Source organism: Bubalus kerabau, chromosome X (genome assembly GCF_029407905.1).
Source record: "Bubalus kerabau isolate K-KA32 ecotype Philippines breed swamp buffalo chromosome X, PCC_UOA_SB_1v2, whole genome shotgun sequence".
Taxonomy (NCBI): Eukaryota; Metazoa; Chordata; class Mammalia; order Artiodactyla; family Bovidae; genus Bubalus; species Bubalus kerabau.
In genome coordinates this window covers 101,042,895-101,064,560 of record NC_073647.1, presented here as the reverse complement: position 1 = coordinate 101,064,560, position 21,666 = coordinate 101,042,895, and the positions used below count along the sequence as shown (strand labels likewise).

Below are 21,666 nucleotides of genomic sequence, written 5' to 3'. Positions count from 1 at the left end.
GCCTTACTATTTCAGGTCCTTCCGGCTCCTGAATTTACATTCTCTCTCCCTCTCCCACTTCATGCACCTCTGAGGCTTGGTTCCCACAAAACTCTTTGCTCAATTTCCAGCCTTTCTTCATCCACTTTGTTTTCCCTACCTGGTGGCCCTTCGCTTCTCCCACATTTTCCCCCAGCTAGTCCCTAACTAGTCTTCAGGATGCTAATCAGCTTGCCCTAGGAAGATTTCCCCAAGCCTCCCCAGATTGAGTTGAAGGTCCCTTAGCTTTTTGAGGACTATGCTGCCTTAAATCTTTACACTCAAGGTCGCATTTGTGCCTAAGTTCATCAAACATATGGTAGTGATTACACTTGCTGTGCTGAAGCTTCTTTGTGCTTGTGTGGGAAGGTGCTGAGATAGGTGATGCTCTTCCCTTGTTATAGATTAACTGTTTCAGTACATGACAGTTTTTACAGGAGCACAACCGGTATATTGTATCAAATCTTTGGGATTAAGCCAGGAGAACCTAGAAGGTCATGTAGGCCAGGTGTTACCGTACACTTTCTTTTCAGTTTGTTTTAGGCATTAAGGCTTGGACAGTTTGTGACAGAAATTATCAGGTCAAGTCACTTAAAAGGAAAGAGCATTTTTCTTTACTACTTGTTGAACACAATTACAGGTCATCCACCACTTCTCTGTGTGAAGGTTTTCATTTTGATCCTCATCTCAAAAGTACTGAGTTTACCTGATCATTATCATCAATGGGAATTTGATCTCAGTGTTCCCGTCTTTGTTTCAGTATAAAGTAATGAATGATATTACAGTTAATGGCTTCAAAAAACTGCACTTCTGTACTAAGCATGTTAAAGTCAATTTAACATTGTACACTTATCTCAGATAAACTCACTTAAAGGGGGAGTTAATAGAGTTATTTTTCTGATTTTTTTTTTCATTCTGTTACATAGAAAGAATATACTTTCTGCTATAAATATTGGTAATTTTATATTTTATTTCACCAAGATTTGCCTTTTATATTATAACATACCCCAAATAAGCCAAGTCTATATGTGCCTCCCTTGAGGGAGTCTTGCTTTTCAGGAATTAGGAAACTTTATTATTTATCTCTTATCAAATGATCCTAAACTTAATGGAAGAAGTAATTACCCATTCTTTAAAGCCTATAAAGTATGTAGTTTACAAGTGGCATTTCTATACTAGATGTATTGAGTGACTCATAATTTAAAGAAAAAAAACAGGTAATATATAAACATGAACTTCAAGATGCATGTATGACATGAAAATAAAGAGAGAATTATGAAAATTGCGTGCCAAGTTTTTCTTGGCTAGTTATTTTTAGAGAGTCTTTCTGTACCTGAGTCAGTCAGGAAGTAAGCAATAAACACCAACTCTACAAAGTTTTAAAAACCAAAAACATCCTGCTATCAAAAACCAGACAAAAAAGAAAAACAGAATTTTCTGAAAAGACGTCAGGGCTTCACTGAATAGAAGGACAAGTCTGAAGAGGAGACAGAAACCAAGGCCTCTCTGGAGGGCCAAGACAAGCATCACAAATGACCCCATTGGATCCCACTGTCGTTAGGCACCACCACCATCATAAGTAAAGCCTACCCATATCTTGATCTTTGTTTTACTATTTTTGGCTTCAAAGTCCAGATAGTAGGTATTCTACGGATCAAACCTAGATCACAAACCCAGGGAACCAGAGGCCTTAGCCAGCTTCCTTGTGGGAACGTAGGGTACTTGCTTTTGTAGTTTGGTTGACCAAACTGCAAACGATGGGAAGCTATTCGCATAGAGGGAAAAAGAGACAGGGAGGGGGAGGGAAGTCCCGCTGCCTCTAAAGGGGCAAATACCTGCTGTGGTACCGCTGATTATGAATACGTGCTAAGGTTGTTTTCAGTCTCTCTGAGACTAAGAATTTCCAGGAAGAAAAGAGTAGTCTTCCTGCTATTCATACGAAGATGGGAATAGCAGGAAGTACATGAAGGAAAGATAGCCTTTTCTGTTTACTTTGAGATAATTAACCAAATCAGGAAATAAAGTTCTTTTACCCTTGAGATCTAAAGAATTAAGTTTGACTCTTGAAATAGGTCCTTTGTAAGTGGACTTCAGCAGAGTCTTAGAAGGAATAGATGTTATTTTAAAAGTTTTATAGAATGTGGTTGATGATCCTACCAAAATGTTTGTTTTCTTTATACCTTCAATGGAATATTTCACCCACTTTTACTGTTTCAAGTACTCAAGTACAAATAATTTAGAGTTGTATATCTTTTGCTCCATATGTCCCCATACCTCTAACTCCTATGCAAACGGATCTTCCATTGGTCCCTCAAACAGGCCCAAAGCTTACTTATTTTCTCTCTCGCCTGTTTTTTCTCCTTTATTTTGTCTCAGTAATGCTGTTATCATCATCATGCACCATTCAAGTAAAAACTGAAACATCTATTTGACTTCCTCTTTTTCCAATCTGTATATATTCAGTTGCCAATTTCTTTAATTTTACTCTTTAAAACTTTCTCCTATGTGCTCTATCTTCTCTACTCCTACCTGTTGACTTATTTCGAGCTTTTATCATCTCTCTCCTGGCCTTTGGCAATAGCTCCCAATTTCTCTCCCTAACTTCAGTCCTTTTCCCTTGAACACATCCTCCACATGGCTGCCAGTGAGCCCTGCATAGTGTAAATCAGGCTATATCACTCCCCTTGCTGCTTCATAGGCATGCAAGACCACCCATGATCCAACACCAGCCCACGCCTCCAAACACCTCTTTGCCTTACCCTCCTTTACGTTATCAGTGCTAAACTGGTTATCTTTCCCCAAGCAGGCAAAAAGAGAATTGGAAAGAGCTGGGAAAAAACACTGACTATATAAGTCACGATGCATTTGCCCTTTTCCTGCCATTCTTCCTCTGCCACCAAAACCAGAGAAAGATCTAAAAGGGAGAGGTTGTGAAGGTGTGAAAGACCAGGACACTCACACCACACACACACACACCCACACACACACCCATATACATACAGACTTTAAAGCTCTTAAGCCATAGGGGAGTTTAAAATGAAACTGGATTAAGTTTCAGAAGGCAAAAGTGATCAGAAACCTGTGGAATCCACTCAAACTTTAATTAAGAGTTGTTAAAGAAAAATTAGAGGTAGCAAAACTGAAAACAGGGGTTTCACAAAATAAACCAATTTATGTTTAAATCCCAAAGAGTTGAGATTCCTCAGCAGTCTGACTTTCTTCTGCTCAGGCATTATCTCTGTCTGGGGCAGTTTTCCTACTCTCTCTACTGCCTGGTGGATTCCTTCTTACCTTCTCTATCCTTTAAGATTCTTTTTAGGGCAAGGGTTTTGTCTTACTCATCTTTGTAACGCAGCATTTTAACACAGTGCCTGGTCCATAATTGACTCCCCATAAATAAATGTTGCATGAATGACTGATACATGTTTGATTTAATTAGCGAGTTCCCAGAAATGCTAAATCACAATGACTAATTTTAATGAATTCCAATCTCTTATCCTTTTTAATTTTTTCTGACTTTATTATTATTATTTCCTGATTTTTTTTGTATATAAATATTTTGACTGAAAACATTACCCTTGTTGTTGTTGTTCCGTTGCTAAGTCATGTCCAATCCGTTGCAACCCCATGGACTGTAGCACACCACGCTTCCCTGTCCTTCACTATCTCCCAGAGTTTTGCTCAAACTCGTGTCCGTTGAGTCAATGATGCCATCCAACCATCTCATCTTCTGTCACCCTCTTCTCCTCCTGCTCTCAATCTTTCCCAGCATCAGGGTCTGTTCCAGTGAGTCAGCTCTTTGTATCAGGTGGCCAAGGTATTGGAGCATACCCTACTTACATCTGTTTTCAAATGTTTATTTTTCAGGTTTTGACATAGTGATTTTTGACACAGGGATCATTCTATTTTTAAATTCGTTTTGTAGGTTTTCGGAACTTATATATTGATGACCAAATAACTCTCATCCAGTATTCTTGGATGAGTTTAATGGTATTTGGACTAGGATGGAGATCTTATAAGCGTGTCAGTGGACAGATGCTATATTTTGCGCCTGATCTAATACTAAATGAGTAAGTAGTAACTTGACTTTTGTTGTTGTTATTATCAAAAGTGTATATGTAGGATAATCTTGAAAACTACATTTCAGTAGATGATCATACACCCAGTGTCCTAAATAATAAAAATTTCCTGAAATGTTTCTTGGAACTACCTCAAAATATAACTTGAACTGACAATATTAGTAAAAATGTATTATTCGTGATTTGCTATTTAGAGCTTTCTCTTTTATTTCAATATATAGTAGTTGTCACAAATAAAAATTTCTTAAACTTCAGAAATGTATCAAGAAATACATTTGGTCTTCTTAAAGACCAAATAAATGTTTAGTTTATCAAGTTAAAATTTTTACATTGGCAGTAATGAAGATAATGAAGTAAACGAGGAATAATTTTGCTTAAAGGTATTGACTTACCTTCAAAAAGTAAAAATATTATTTGTCTTCCTAGAGGATAAATTAGACTGGTAATTTATTTAAAACATTGAAAGATAATAAAATTGAATCCAATTTGCTTGATTATATTGGAATTACTATACTTAACTTTCTACATATAACTTTAAACTGAATAAGAATCTTTTCATGAAAGTATTTGTACTGAACTAATTGAGTCTGTTGACTCAGAATTATGTAAAATGATAAGTTATACTAAACTTTACTAAACTTACTAAACTTTACTAAACTTACCAAACTTTACTAAACTTTAGAGATTGCAGGTAACTTTCATATGTTATTCTATTTTATCCCACAGTCCCTTGAAATTTGTAAGGAATCAGCACCCTTTATTTCACAGTTCAGAAAACTAAGGCAGAGGAGACTTCGTAATTTGCCAAAGAATCCAAGTGATGGTTGGGATTAATTTTATCTCTCCTGAGTCAAATCTAGTTTTGTCTTGTTTTTCCCACTATTCCTGATCACTTCTTTGACTAGTGCAGATACTACAAAACAGTACATAGCTGAGAAAATACCTTAAGTAAATGCCCTTGGTATTTCAGAATTCATGTTTGTCTTGTCAATTATTTAATGCCGCTAATGTTCTCTTTTCTATATCACCATATATTTCCTCTAAAATCATTCACAGTGTAGCCATTTTACACGAATATTCTAAACTGAATGCACCAAAGTATTCTACACTATTCAATTTCTGTGAATTCACTCTCCCATTGGATTGCACACGAAATTGTACATAGTTTATCCACAAGGAAAAAAAAATCAGTAAAGAAATATTTTCTGAGTGTTTCTCAGCACCACATTTTTAACTGCTACAACTTTGCTCTCCTTTCTTGGGTTAGGTTTTTAAAATGTGATAGTAAAAGTGAAGAGCAACATTAATCTTAGTTAATGTGTATTTAAAATAAACTTCCAACTTCAAAAATTTTTAACCTCAAAATCCATCAGTGTGAGTAAATTTAGAAGACGTTTAAAATTCCAAATATTGAGTTTGTTTATAAAAAGCCATGTTCAACAAATCAGGTAATAAATAAAACTCATAACCGTTCATAAATTACTTAAACTAGCTAAGACCGTGTGTGTTTATTTTTTTTTCCACTGTTGGTTTTTCTTTTGTGTGTTGTGTGTGGTGCAAGACAGCGGATGAAGGAGTCATCATTCTATTCATTATGCCTAACCATGTGGCAGATCCCACAGGAGTTTGTGAAGCTTCAAGTCAGCCAAGAAGAGTTCCAAGTGAGTATAAGTAACTGAATGCAAGAGATTTGCTTTTTTAATTTTTAATTCATTAAGGAAACCTCAAACAACAGTACTATTGTATGATTATAGATGAGTTATGAATCTTAATGAGTTGGAAACTGCAAAAGAGAAGCATCTATAGACTATAGTAAAGTTACCTCATATTTCTCAGATTTTATCTATCACCTAATACTAAAATAGCCCATCAAGTAAGCCAGTTTCTATTCTTTTTTTGGGTAAAACATGATTAAATAACTTTTTCATATTCATCCAATTAACTATTATAAACTAATTAATACTGCGTAAACACAGTCTATGCTTCCCTTCACCCCCACCCTACAAAGGATTTACTCTATAAAGCACACAGTTTTATTTGTAACTGTTCACGTTATGTCAGGATAGTTATATATGTCTAACAGTTACAACACATAACTGCAAGAATCAGTAGCATAATATAATAACAGTTTATGGACCACTCACAGTCAGTCCAGAGGGTTGGCCAAGAAAACCCAGGCTCCTTTCATCCAGAGGCTCTACCCTTTGTATCAGCTTGGAGTCTTCCATTTTATCTGACTAGAGGATGAGCACTGAGTAAGAGAAGGTTTGAAGACTAGATCTGGAACTATCTTCCACCCACGTTCTATGCTATGCTATGCTAAGTCACTTCAGTCGTGTCCGACTCTGTGCGACCCCGTAGACGGCAGCCCACCAGGCTCCCCCGTCCCTGGGATTCTCCAGGCAAGAACACTGGAGTGGGCTGCCATTTCCTTCTCCAATGCATGAAAGTGAAAAGTGAAAGTGAAGTCACTCAGTCGTGTCCGACTCTTAGCGACCCCATGGACTGCAGCCTACCAGGCTCCTCCGTCCATGGGATTTTCCAGGCAAGAGTACTGCACCCTAATTGTGGGAGAGCTCGGGAATGCCCCCTAGCTGTGTACCCAGAAGAAATCGCGCTGGTCACCACAAGAGTGGGCAGACGTCCATTCATTCATTCTCACACACAAAGAACATGTGCCCCTCTGCCTCCATGGATCTCCCAGGGTCTGTGTGGAACACTTTTTAAATTGCTTCCACCTTTTACCCTTTCCTGTGCCCTTCCCACACACAGGTAGACTCAACCTTGACTGTTTGAATTGGTTCCTCCTTCAGTCATTGTGATTTGAAAGGAAACCACAGAGAGCTAAGACCTGAGGTAGGAAGTGAGACAGGAGTCTTTCTCAGAAAAGATTTCTGCAAGGATTTCCTTCTAGAGGCATGGATCTTACATGGTAGGGCCGGGGGAGCATATCAAGAGGAAAGGCAGAAAAGCTGAACTCGTAAGAAGGCAGTTTACCTCATGAAGTCTGTGCTCAGACACAGATCGCTTTCATGCATTGGAGAAGGAAATGGCAACCCACTCCAGTGTTCTTGCCTGGAGAATTCCAGGGACGGGGGAGCCTGGTGGGCTGCTGTCTATGGGGTCGCACAGAGTCGGACACGACTGAAGCGACTTAGCAGCAGCAGCAGCAGCAGGGAACCATAGCCCTTTACCCGACCCTTGGGAAGTCTATCTGGAGCACAGACCTTCAAGCATAATTTGATTAAAAAAAGCACAAAGTAGACAAAGGAATTGATATGGGACTGGCCAACAATCAACTGAAAGAACTTTAATAATACAGCAGTCAACTCCTGTCAATTCTTTTCTTGGTCGTAATGAATTCAATAGTAGATGTATCATAGATGGTCCTAGGTCTCCCAAATTAGTTGATAGCGTTAACATAATACTGTATTTATGGGTAGGCTACATTATGCAGGGAACCAAACAAGCCCTAAACCTCAGTAGCTTTCAAAAATTTCAAGTACTTATTCTTCTTACTATATTTTCACTGCAGATCTACAGGGAGACTCATTGTTATCACTCAGGTGTTCAGGCAGATGGAGGCAGCATCTTGACACCTGCCTCCATAATCACTAGAGCAGTGCTAAGGGAAGACAGTTGTAAGGAAAGGAAGGGAGATACACATGACTTCCACTCACATACCATGGAAGGCAAGGTTTTCAGCCATTTTCAACTTTAAGAAAAGGGAAAATCATGTACTTAGTGAATAGTACTACGTATAGAAACATATATAAATTATTTAGTATTATATGTAATAATTTGTGTAATAAAATCTACACAGATTTTAATGGGATTTTGAGGAGACACTTGGCACAGCTATTGAAATTCATCTTTAAATCTTAAAAAATAGGTAAGTATTACAAAAATATGGGGATGGGGAGAGAATTAGAAAGTTAGAATAATGAATAATGTGGAAAATACATACTCTGAATTCTTAGTCAAATCAGACTATATATACTAGAACTTTGTATCCTATAATGGAAACACTAGAAGTCTTTGAGTATGGAACAAATAAATATTGTTGAGAAAAGAAGCTTTATGTTTGAGGAAAACTTAGTTTGAATATTTAGCTAAAATTGTATCCTAAAATAAGTGGCTCATAGTTGTAAACACTTTAGCTTGTTAAAAATAAGCTAAAAGGAAAAAAAAATAAGCTAAAAGGAATAAAAATGAGAAATCTCAAAGAATACTTTTAAAAAATATATGCAATAGGAAAGTTGGCCAAAGAAAAGTTCAATGACTTGATAAGAATTTAAACCACCCATCTGCCATTAAAAATTAAAATACAGATACCCAGGAAAATATGGCAGGTTGAATACACACTTTAATCATTGTTCCTTTTAAACTACATAAAACTATTAGTCAAGGGATTTCTTTAAAAATAAAATAAAGTAAATAAAATGAAAGAAATATCAGTAGCAATAAAATCCCACAAGCCAGCAAGCAGAAACTAATTTAGTGTACCTGAGAAAGTGGAGGGCTTCCCGGGTGGTTCAGTGGTAAAGAACCTGCCTGCCAGTGCAGGAGACGCAGAAGATGCAAGGTTCTGTCTTTGGGTCAAGAAGATCCTCTGGAGGAGGAAATGGCAACCCGCTCCAGTATTCTTGCCTGGCAGAACCCATGGACAGAGGAGCCTGGCAGGCCACAGTTCACGTGGTCTCAAAGAGTCAGATGTGACTGAATGAGAAAGTGGTTTCTAAGCCAGAAGTAAGAAAAGTCAAAAAGCAAGTACCTTGATTTGTATCACTGAACCTCTAACATGTTTTGCAGTTAGTGACAACAGTGATCTTTTTTTTTTTTTAATGAGAGTGAAAGTAGAATTAAAAACACCAAGTTCTCTTGAAAATGTGTTTCTAAATATCCACCAATGGTGCAGTTGTTCTGCAACTAAGGCAGAGATTGTAGGTTTATTCCCTGAAGAGGATGTAACAGAAGGCAGTTGGGTTGGTGGACTGCAGGCACTGATGAGGGTGAAGGGGGATAGTGTGAACAGATTAAGATTATATACCAAATGCTGAGACAACACCCTCCAAAATCACCAGTCCTCTGGAACACTGTCATCCAGGTTTATATTCTCCAGATAGGAAAATGAAAGATTCTTGTATAAAGAATTTATTAAGCTAGAAAAAAAAGAACTAAATATGCTAATAGCAAGGCTTTCTCTTTGAAATAGCTCAACCAGAATGCCCTACACTAAAGCTTATAGTCAATAATAACTACTCATTCAAACAGAACTAGCAATCAGCTTTATAGTTTCCATGCTTGAATATAAATAAACAACCAGGGCATCTGAGGAAGGTCTTTGATATCAAACACAAAGACAAAATAGAAAAATAATTTAGAGGAAAGAGAGACCATGGAGAAATTTAAAAGCTATCCTTTGTTGTTGTTGAGTCACCCAGTCATGTCCGGCTCTTTGCGACCCCATGGACTGCAGCACGCCAGGCTTCCCTGTCCTTCACCATCTCCCAGAGCTTGTTCAAACTCATGTCCATTGAGTCAGTGATGCCATCCAACCATCTCATCCTCTGTCGTCCCCTTCTCCTCCTGCCTTCAATCTTTCCCAGCATCAGGGTCTTTTCCAGTGAGTCAGGTCTTCACATCAGGTGGCCAAAGTACTGGAGTTTCATCTTCAGCATCAGTCTTTCCAATGAATATTCGGGACTGATTTCCTTTAGGATGGACTGGTTGGATCTCCTTGCTGTCCAAGGGACTCTCAAGAGTCTTCTCCAACACCACAGTTCAGAAGCATCAATTCTTCAGCACTCAGCCTTTTCATGGTCCAACTCTCACATCCATACATGACTACTGGAAGTGAAAGTTGCTCAGTCGTGTCTGACTCTTTGTGACCCCATGGACTATACAGTCCATGGAATTCTCCAGGCCAGAAGACTGGAGTGGGTAGCCCTTCTCTTCTCCAGGGGATCTTCGCAACTCAGGGATCAAATCCAGGTCTCTGGCATTGCAGGCAGATTCTTTACCAGCTGAGCCACAATTACTACTGGAAAAACCATAGCTTTGACTAGACAAACCTTTGTCAGCAAAGTAATATCTCTGCTTTTTAATATGCTGTCTAGGATGGTCATATCTTTTCTTTCAAGGAGCAAGCGTCTTTTAATTTCATGGCTGCAGTCACCACCTGCAGTGATTTTGGAGCCCAAGAAGATAAAGTCTGCCACTGTTTCCATTGTTTCCCCATCTATTTGCTATGAAATGATGGGACCGGATGCCATGATCTTCGTTTTTTGAATGTTGAGTTTTAAGCCAACTTTTTCACTCTCCTCTTTCACCTTCATCAAGAGACTCTTTAGTTCCTCTTTGCTTTCTGCCATAAGGGTAGTGTCATCTGCATATCTAAGTGAATGAGTGAGTGAAAGTTGCTCAGTCATGTCTGATTCTTTGTGACCCCATGGTCTGTAGCCTGCCAGGCTCCACTGTCCATGGAATTCTCTAGGTAAGAATACTGGACTGGTTTGCCATTCCCTTCTCCAGGGGATCTTCCTAACCCAGGGATCGAACCCAGGTCTCCCACAGTGCAGGGGGATTCTTTACCATCTGAGCCACCAGGAAAGCCCTATCTCCATATCTGAGGTTATTTATATTTCTCCTGGCAATCTTGATTCTAGCTTGTGCTTTATCCAGCCCAGCATTTTGCATGATGTACTCTGCATGAAAGTTAAACAAGCAAGGTGACAGTATACAACCTTGACATACTCCTTTCCCAATTTGGAACCAGCCCATTATTCCATGTCTGGTTCTAACTGTTGCTTCTTGTCCTGCATACAGTTTTTGCAGGAAGGAAGGAAGTTGGCCTGGTATTCACATCCCTTTAAGAATTTTCCAGTTTATTTTGATCTACCCAGTCAAAGGCTTTAGCATAGTCAGTGAAGCAGAAGTAGAGGATTTTCTGGAATTGTCTTGCTTTTTCTAAGATCCAGCAGATTCTGGCAATTTGATCTGTTGTTCCTCTGCCTTTTCTAAATCCAGTTGAACATGTGGAAGTTCTCGGTTCATGTACTGTTGAAGCCTCACATGGAGAATTTTGAGTATTCCTTTGATAGTGTGTGAGATGAGTGCAATTGTGCAGTAGTTTGATTATTCTGTGGCATTGCCTTTCTTTGGGATTGGAATGAAAACTGACCTTTTCCAGTCTTGTGGCCACTGCTGAGCTTTCCAAATTTGCTGGCATATTGAGTGCAGCACTTTCACAGCATCATCTTTTAAGATTTGAAATAGCTCAGCTGGAATTCCATCACCTGCACTAGCTTTGTTTGTAGTGGTGCTTTCTAAGGCCCACTTGACTTCGCACTCCAGAATATATGGCTCTTGGTGAGTGATCACACCATTGTGATTATCTGGGTCATGAAGATCTTTTTTGTGTAGTTCTTCTGTGTCTTCTTGCCACCTCTTGTTAATATCTTCTGCTTCTGTAAGGTCTATACCATTTCTGTCCTTTATTGAGCCCATTTTTGCATGAAATATTCCCTTGGTATCTCTAATTTTCTTGAAGAGATCTCTAGTGTTTCCCATTCTATTGTTTTCCTCTGTTTGTTTGCAGCGTTTACTTAGGAAGACTTTCTTATCTCTCCTTGCTATTGTTTGGAATCTGCCTTCAGATGGATATATCTTTTCTTTTCTCCTTTGCCTTTCACTTCTCTTCTTTAGAAAGGTAAAAGAACATATTCTATTCATGAAACAATACTGAATATATGACAAAGGAATAACACAAAGAAAAGAATTCTTGGAAAAAAATACATACATATATATAAAATTTTAAAGTGCCTAGAGATTTTGAAAGTTGGAAAACCTCTCAAAAGCAGAGGAAAAAATATCACTGTTCAGAAGGAAGTGTGCTTGTGTGCATGCTCGGTCATTTAGTCACGTCCAACTCTTTGTGACCCTATTGATTGTAGCCCACCAGGCTCCTCAGTCCTTGGAATTCCCAGGTAAGAATACTGGAATGAGTTGCCATTTCCTTCTCCAGGGGATCTTCCAGCCCAGGGATTGAACTTGCATCTCCTACAGGCAGATTCTTTTCCACTGAGCCACTTTGGATGTCCTAAATAGATGTTGGCAAAATTTAAAACTTCGGTGCATCAAAGGACCCAACACAAAGAAAGGTTAATCCATTGATTTGGTCAAAATATTGAAAAAGATATCTGATAAAGTAAGAGTATTAATATCCAGATGACATAAAGAATCTCTGCAATCCAACAACAACAAAAAGTAAACCAATTTAAAAATAAAGGCCTTAATAGACATTTCTCAAAAGATTTACAAATAGCCATCAAGCACATGAAAAGATGCTCAGCATCACTAATCGTTAGAGAAGCACAAAACCACAGGTGGATACCACTTCACACCCATCGGTATGGTTACTTACTGTCAGTAAAACAAAAAAATTATACTTGGAAAGAAGTCCTAGTTAATTCTATATGACTTGACTGTGATAACATTTTACATAGCTAAAATAATAAACTCTAAATATTGATCTAAGAAATATTATGAAAATTTTATTAGGAAGATGAGGAAAAGGAAGTTCTTCACATGTGAGTATATGATTGTGGTATAGGGGTGATCAGAGAAGGCAATGGCACCCCACTCCAGTACTCTTGCCTGGAAAATCCCATGGACAGAGGAGACTGGTGGGCTGCAGTCCATGGGGTCGCCAAGAGTCGGACACGACTGAGCGACTTCACTTTCACTTTTCACTTTCATGCATTGGAGAAGGAAATGGCAACCCACTCCAGTGTTCTTGCCTGGAGAATCCCAGGGACGGGGGAGCCTGGTGGGTTTCCATCTATGGGGTGGCACAGAGTTGGACATGACTGAAGCGACTTAGCAGCAGCATAGGGGTGATGATCTGGAATATGGAAATAGAGCTTTAGCCCTATTTTCCTTACTGTTAAGAATTCAAATAACAGCAATATAAGGATGTCACTTAAGAAGGAAAGACCAAAATAAATAGTTGAAAAAATTGAAAGCATTGGCTTTCTGAGCATGGGAAAATTGGGGTTGCCTAGGTAGGACTCTTTGCCTTAATAAAGTTACAGCACTGACTAAATATTTTAAAACTGGGCTTTAAACCACAAACTTAGAAAATATATCTTAGTGCAAAAAAAAATGAGTACAAAACAGAAAAAAAAATTTAAATAAAACCAAATCACTAATAAGCATTCGCAAAGAGTCGGACACTATGATGAATGTCATTTCTGATATTTAAAGGATATATTCTTATAAGTGGAACTATTAGAGTAAAAGATATTAACTTTCTTAACACTCAAAATAAATATTTCTAAATTATCAACACTTCTTACTATTTATGTTGGGTGGTTGGTTCTGAGCAATTTTCATTTAGGGTAATTTTTTTTTTAGAGAGAAAAATAAAATATCATCTCATTTTCATTTCTCCAGTTGTTAGTGAGGTTGAATAATTGTTTTTTTTTACATTTTATTTATTTCTTTTATATATATATATAAATAAAATTAAAAAAAAATTTTTAAATAAATAAATAAAATGTAAAAAAAAAAATAAAATAAAATAAAAAATTATTCAACCTCACTAACAACTGGAGAAATGAAAATGAGATGATATTTTATTTTTCTCTCTAAAAAAAAAGATTACCCTACATGAAAATTGCTCAGAACCAACCACCCAACATAAATAGTAAGAAGTGTTGATAATTTAGAAATATATATTTTGAGTGTTAAGAAAGTTAATATCTTTTACTCTAATAGTTCCACTTATAAGAATATATCCTTTAAATATCAGAAATGACATTCATCATAGTGTCCGACTCTTTGCGACCCCATGGACTGCAGCATGCTAGGCTTCTCTGTCCATCACCAACTCCCGGAGCTTACTCAAACTCATGTCCATTGAGTTGGTGATGCCATCCAACCATCTTATCCTCTGTTGTCCCCGTCTCCTCCTGCCCTCAATCATTCTCAGCATCAGGGTCTTTTCCAATGAGTCAGTTCTTCCCATCAGGTGGCCAAAGTATTGGAGTTTCAGCTTCAGCATCAGTCCTTCCAATGAATATTCCGGACTGATTTCCTTTAGGAAGGACTGGTTGGTTCTCCTTGCAGTCCAAGGGACTCTCAAGAGTCTTCTCCAACACCACAGTTCAAAAGCATTAATTCTTCAGCACTCAGCTTTCTTTATAGTCCAACTCTCACATCCATACATGACTACTGGAAAAACCATAGCTTTGACTAGATGGACCTTTGTTGGCAAAATAATGTCTCTGCTTTTTAATATGCTGTCTAGGTTGGTCATAGCTTTTCTTCCAAGGGGCAAGTGTCTTTTAATTTCGTGGTTGCAGTCGCCATCTGCAGTGATTTTGGAGCCCCCCAAAATAAAGTCTGTCACTGTTTTCACTGTTTCCCCATCTATTTGCCATGAAGTGATGGGACTGGATGCCATGATCTTAGTTTTCTGAATGTTGAGCTTTAAGCCAATTTTTTCACTCCCCTCTTTCACTTTCATCAGAAGGCTCTTTAGTTCTTCTTTGCTTTCTGCCATAACAGTGGTTTCATCAGCATATCTGAGGTTATTGATATTTCTCCCGGAAATCTTGATTCCAACTTGTGCTTCCTCCAGCCCAGCGTTTCTCATGATGTACTCTGCATATAAGTTAAATAAGCAGGATGACAATATACAGCCTTGACGTACTCCTTTTCATGGAACCAGTCTGTTGTTCCATGTCCCGTTCTAACTGTTGCTTCCTGACCTGCATACAGGTTTCTCAAGAGGCAGGTCAGGTGGTCTTGTATTCCCATCTCTTCAAGAATTTTCCAGTTTCTTGTGGTCCACATAGTCAAAGGCTTTGGCATAGTCCATAAAGCAGAAGTAGATGTTTTTCTGGAACTCTCTTGCTTTTTCCATGATCCAGCTGAGGTTGGCAATTTGATCTCTGGTTTCTCTGCATTTTCTAAATCCAGCCTGCACATCTGGAAGTTCACATTTCGCGTACTGTTGAAGCCTGTCTTAGAGAATTTTGAGCATTACTTTACTAGCATGTGAGATGAGTGCAAGTATTGTTTATATTAGTAAAATATTGCATGATGTTGCATGATGCAAGTGTTGAATGATAAAATAATTAAATAACTTGCATTTACTACACATTTCTGTGATATTAAATTTTACGTGAGAATTAAAACATTCATATATGAACAATTTTGAATGATTTGATTATGTAAATATTCTCAATATAATATTATTAAATATCCCAAACTATTGGATTGTAGGAGCTCAGGTGACTTATAATTTTCTTGGTATTTTCGGTATTTTTCAAAATTTTTCTAATTGATACACACTATTTTTAAATAACTAAATCAAAAATAAGTATTTTTTAAAGTATTCTCATCTAAAATAGCAAGCATATTGCTAACTGCCCTTGACTCACTCTCTCCCACTTGCCACTAATATATTTACAAGAAATGCTGAAAACCCACATATGGAATCAATAAGAATCTCAGAGAAAATTCTCCAGTCATGTAATGCTGAGTAATAATTAAGAAAACAATGAATTAATATAAAGAGCTCAAATAAAATAGAAATAACTTCTTTACAGCTGGTTCATCATAGATCTGAAATCTAAGGAAGAGAGTAGAAAGGAGAATAATTTTCAGAGATATCCCAGGAGCATAGGATGAGAGCCTAGTGATTAGATGATCATATCCTGGGAGCATGTTGTTAGTGGTTGATACTAATAGTGTGAGGCAGGATGAGATTAGGCCTGATTTTCCTGAAGTAAGGATAATTGCTTCAAGTCTGGTCCTCAACAGGTAGATGGACAGTGTCGAAGGCTTTGGGTTGCTAGTTTTCCAGCTCAATGAGAAAACAATACTTCAGTAATCAGAAGAAAAAATAATTTTATAGTCATGGTGAAGAGTGAGGGAGATGTGAAAATTGGTTGGGATTGTTAAAAAGAGTTATGGATGTTTAAAATAGGTGCTATATGAAGTAAAGGGAATAGGTTATGATACTATATGTTATAACACTATATGTTATGATACACATACAGTTAAGTTTACTAGGTAAGTTAAAGAACATCTCAGCTTATTTTAGAGCCATATTAATGGATCATGCATTTGACTTAGCATCTGCTCAAAAGAGCATCTGACATTATTGTACATTCCTGTCTCAAATATTTAGTTTACAACTATACATATGCTGCATCTTTTTTGTTTTTTGTCTCCTGACTATTGATACAAGAGAAAGTCATTGATGTCAAGACAGGCTTCAACATGATATACATAGAGTTAAGATTTCAGTTGGCGCAAAAGTGTCCTATTGCCCAAATTACATAAGTCCCTTTTATACTGAGGATCTGAGCTCTTGAAGACTCTAAACCAGAGTTAACTCTTAGTTTCTATTGGCTTATTATCTCTGGCCTTCTTTTTCCAAGGGAAGTAGAAGTCAAGGTCTGTTGGGATACAGGGAATAAAGAAAGAGGTTTTTTAAAAGCTTTATTTATCTACCTTTGCTGGAGACATAGAGTTGACTTTACTCAAATGAAGTACACTTCTCTCTAGAAATATTGCTAAAGGTGAAGATCATAAATATCTAGATGCATAAATCCATAGATTATGTGATTTTTCTTTCAGTAATCTGGATATAGTTGTGGAAACTTCACTTATGGTTGAAGATTTGTTTGTGGGACAGCTGCGACCCAAGTAAGAGGAAATAAGGGAGCTGGGAGTTCTGGTAATACAGTTGCTAAAGAAACCAACCAGGACATCTCAGACAGGTCACAACAGAAGAACCAGAAAGACTTAGGAGAAAGGCTGTAGGTTTATTGACTACGTAGTGGAAACAAGAGAATGGGCTACAGTAAGACGTTGTGCCTAAGATTTGGATGTATGAATTAAAGGTTTCTGAGGTAGAAGTGTGAATTACCAGTTAACATCATAATGGAAACGACAGGCATTTATCAATAAAATCAGCAACAAAATTTAAGTATTTACCATTACTGTTATTATTTAATATTGTTCTGGAAGACTTAACCAATGTATTGAACCATGAAGGAGAAATGACAGCTACAACTGTTGGAAAGGAAAAAATAAGGGTATTATCTGAGTGTGGTATTGTCGTATACCAAAAAAAAAAAAGGATAATCCAACACAAACTGTTAGATTTAACAATATTAATAAATGAATACATAAATAAAATAGAGTATAGCCAAGTGGCTGAATATAAGAGAAAATTCAAACATCAATGACTTTCTCTTGTATCAATAGTCAGGAGACAAAAAACAAAAAAGATGCAGCATATGTGTAGTTGTAAACTTAAACTAAATATTTGAGGCAGGAATGTACAATAATGTCAGATGCTCTTTTGAGCAGATGCTAAGTCAAATGCATAATCCATTAATATGGCTCTAAAATAAGCTGAGATGTTCTTTAACTTACCTAGTTGTTGTTACCATATTCTTCAAAAGAACTAGAAGTTTTACATGTCCTAAAACTGTTAGTAGCACTCTTTTCTATTTAGATATTTGTTTCTAGAGTTGCGTATCAAAAGAGATCACTGTACAGTTCAGAAAGTTATATTATAAAGTGCTAGTGTCATCTTTTTAAACATAACTGCCATTTATAATTATCTTCTTACAGTTCCTTTAGAAGGACTAAGAAGTCAAAACCAGTTTGAAGAGATGAGATCAAGTTACATTAGAGAGCTCATCAAGGCAATTGGTTTGAGGCAAAAAGGAGTTGTCCCTAGCTCACAGCTTACAAAACTTCTTGATAACTTGCATGAGGTAAGTATTTTGGTTTTTAGAATATCAGTGATTATTCTCTGAATTCTATCTATTACTTTAGTGTGAAGTACAAGTTTTACTTCATGTGTGTTCGTCAAATTTATGTTTATACTTACACTTTAAAACAGTACTTGCATCATACTGCTCACAATTTATATTGTGCTTTTTTCATTTTCAGTATAGATCACTGAAATATCCTTTTACTAGTATTTGTGAAATTTGAGAGTAATGTAATGGTTGATAGGAATTGTGATACATATTCTTGAAAATGCTCCAAAATGTTCTTGTCTTAAGTTAGAAAATATTTTATGTAAACTGGAAAAGCAAAGATATGGATGTGGAGAAAAAGACTCTCATACCATTTTGGGTGGAGTTATAAGTCAGCAACAATGCTAATGGACAATCTAGCAGTGTGTGGCAATAGTTAAAGGTTGCATTCTTTTCATATTCCCACTTTTTAGGGTTTATCTTAAATAATTAGGCAAGTATTTAAGATATGTATGCCTCACTGCTTATACATGAAGGAAAAAAAAAAAAAAAAACCCTTAGAAATGCCTAACACCAAACTGGATAAATATATAGGGTTCTGGAAATTACAATTACAATACAATTCTGGAAATTAATCCAGCATTTGCATACAAACTCTTATCATTACTGTGTTCAGAAACACTAAAATAATAGAGGCATAAAAATCTCTCTGCTCATTAGATCAAATATGAGGCCTCACTGCTGAATGTGAACAGCCAAGAATTATTAGCCATTTAGATAAAGTCTCTCAAATGTAAGGCAGAGAACAAAATAAACAGAAAAAAAAATGTAACTTGAAGGAAAAAGCTCCAGTGCAGATAACAGAAGAAAGCATCAAAAATTAAACTACTCACAGAAATAAGAATGATGGTGCATCCATGAAAAAAGACTAGAAAACATTTTAAAAAGAACACTTAGTGAGAAAATACTTTTGGATAATTAAAGGAGGGCATAAATTAAAAATTCAATATAAATAGAAAGCTCAGAAAATATAAATCTCAGGAAAACTCAGATAAAAGTAACAAAAAAGAAAAAGATATGAAAATTTAGAGAGAGAGCAAATTTAGGGGATGAATCCACAGGGCTTCATTTTCCAGTTCGTAGTTATCTCCAAAAGAGAGGGTGGAGAAAATCAAGGAGAGGAAATTGCATAAGTAGTCTTAAAAGAAACGTTGCTAGAACTGAAGGATATGAATTTTCTGAGCATAAGGGCCCAGTGTACAGACTCAACCCAATTGAACCAAGGCACATTATTGTAAAATTTCAGCATACCCAGAATAAAGAGGGTATCCTAAAATATACCAGTGAAAAAAGAAGCAAGTCACATCAAATCATCAGGATTCGGAATGTTGTAGAACTTCTCAACAAAAATACTGGAACCCAGAAAATAATGGAGAATTTTGAAGGAAAGAAAAATCTTCAAAGAATTTTGTACCAGCCAAACCATCAAACAAATATGATGGCATCATGAAAGTATTTTCAGACTTTCAAGGTCTCCTAGACCTTACCTCAAATACAGCCTTTCTCAAGGGCATCTGCAGGATTTCTTACAACAGAACCCTGGCGTAAGCCAAAGGAGTATGAGATTCAACCCAGGAGAGACGCAAAGGGGTGTCCCAGCACAGTAACTAATGCACAGGGTTTCAGGGTACTAGCACCAAGAAAAAAAAAAAAGTTAGATTTGAGATACTACTAATCGTATGAACATACTGAAGTAAGTTTTTACAATTCTGTCAGAGAATTTGACTATGGCTTTGTGATAAATATAGAAAAAAACAAACAAAAAAAGCAGAGAAACATGAGGTGATTAGCACTAGCAAAATTAAAGTAACTCATATAGGAAAGGAAATGTAATCCAGCAAGAAACAATAAAAATTTTTATAATATAAATGCTAGATATTGATTTAGTCCAACATTGAGATATATCTATATAGAGAATAGGAAGAAGAGAAAGTATGTGTAGTTGAGGAGATGGGTGTAAAATACAAGAAAGCTAAATCCTTATTTAATAGGATCTTAATAATGTAAACTTTGGGAAATATAATTTATTAGAAATACAGAGGTAAATATCAAATGACCCAAACTAAAGGAATTCAAAGTGGTTGCATCTGTGTTTTTGCTCCTGTAGGTCTTGCAGTACTATCTGACTTTCAAAAATATGTGCAAAATATTATTTTGACAGAATTAAAATTAAATTAAAATGATGCTTTCCTCGCAGCACAGTGGTTAAGACTCTGTGCTGCCAGTGCAGGGGGTGTGGGATTGATCCCTGGTTGGGGAACTAAGATCCCGCATGCAGTATGGTGTGGCCAAAAAAAAGTTAGATTAAAATGAATCAGGTTGGGTTGTTTGTACTGACATAGAAGAGTTTGCCTATTGTTATGTGGGAAAAGCTGGATTAAGAAATAGACTATAAAGTAATTTCATTTATGGAAATACATATGCATATATATTATTATTATTATGCATATATATATTATGCATATACTTGAGTATGTGTAAACAGAAAAACTTGAAATATACCAAATGTTCACACTGCTTATCCAATAGGATTACAGAATACTTTCATTTCTTTAAATCTTTCTATATATTAGTATGTTTCATCATATGTATGTAATATTTTATATATTATTCTGGAAATGGAGGGAGTTTTTTCATTTTGGTAAAAAACAACATCTGAAGCATTTCTATTATTAGAAAAATAAGCTTTGATGTTTACATAGTTTAGAAATTTATTATTTTCCTTACATGTTTCTTATCCATTTGTTAAACCAACAGCTTGTCAAACAACTTCATCTGTACTGCTTGAATACATTTATCCAGTCCCGGGCACTGAGTGTTGCATTTCCAGAAATGATGTCTGAGGTTATTGCTGCACAATTACCCAAGATCTTGGCAGGGATGGTGAAACCTCTTCTCTTTCATAAAAAGTGAATGCCATTTTTATCTTTAAAAAATTAAATTTTGTGCTATGTCTGTTTTTTGGGGGGGTCATGATTATGAGGTCACGAGTTTTTACTGTTTTTCTCAAAGCCTTACATTTATAACGTGTCATACTGTGTAAATTTCAAAGAAAAGTTGTGAGTTTAATTGTTTTCCTTTATAAAGCATAATTCAGATTTTTAGTGTTTTTGTGAACCCATATTTTCCTTAAGAGTTTGCAAGGTTGAAACACTACTAAAGTGATTGTTAATGTTAATCTTATCCGTATCATTTCATATCATTCAGGTGACATTTTTATCTTTCACATATAACAAAGCTACTTTAGAGAAAAGAAGAATCTTACACGTAAAAACAAAAAGCTGTTCTATGTTCTTTCTATATAGCTCCTTTTGTCTCCCTGATTATATTTACAAAAATGAAACAAATTGGTATGCAAAATTGTAGCTATATGAGTGTATATACTTTTTTGTGAGAAGGTAATTTATAACCTTAACCATATTTTCCAAAGGGTTTTTAATGCAAAAAATATATAGAAAAAGAGTTTAAAATTCTTGAAATAGATTGATGCTCCTCAAACTAAGAAAACCAGCTTATATGTTAAGACTGTTTCCCAGATCTGAAACACAGATCTCTAAAGAGGTTATTAAGGAAGGAGAGCCATAGTGGGTTATGACAAGTATATCACGAGTTTTGCAGTTTTCTACTAGCCTTTTGCGGGGGGAATTGTCCTTTAACAAGGCATTCTGAATTGAAATAGGAAGCCAGAAAGTCTGTGGTCTAACTCTACCCGCTAC

At 36.4% G+C, this 21,666-nt stretch overlaps 1 long non-coding RNA gene across 2 annotated transcripts; it reads left to right on the top strand.

The window, feature by feature from the left end:
- The first annotated feature begins 989 nt into the window (after positions 1-989).
- Positions 990-21,430, top strand: LOC129639381 (uncharacterized). 2 transcript variants are annotated; one of them, XR_008708370.1, is made up of 5 exons: positions 990-3,835; positions 3,944-4,088; positions 5,659-5,758; positions 17,757-17,902; positions 20,708-21,429. It is a non-coding gene; the product is annotated as an uncharacterized LOC129639381 (long non-coding RNA). The 2 variants fall into 2 exon arrangements; XR_008708369.1 differs by having other exon boundaries at positions 993-4,088; positions 20,708-21,430.
- Positions 21,431-21,666: the final 236 nt, after the last annotated feature.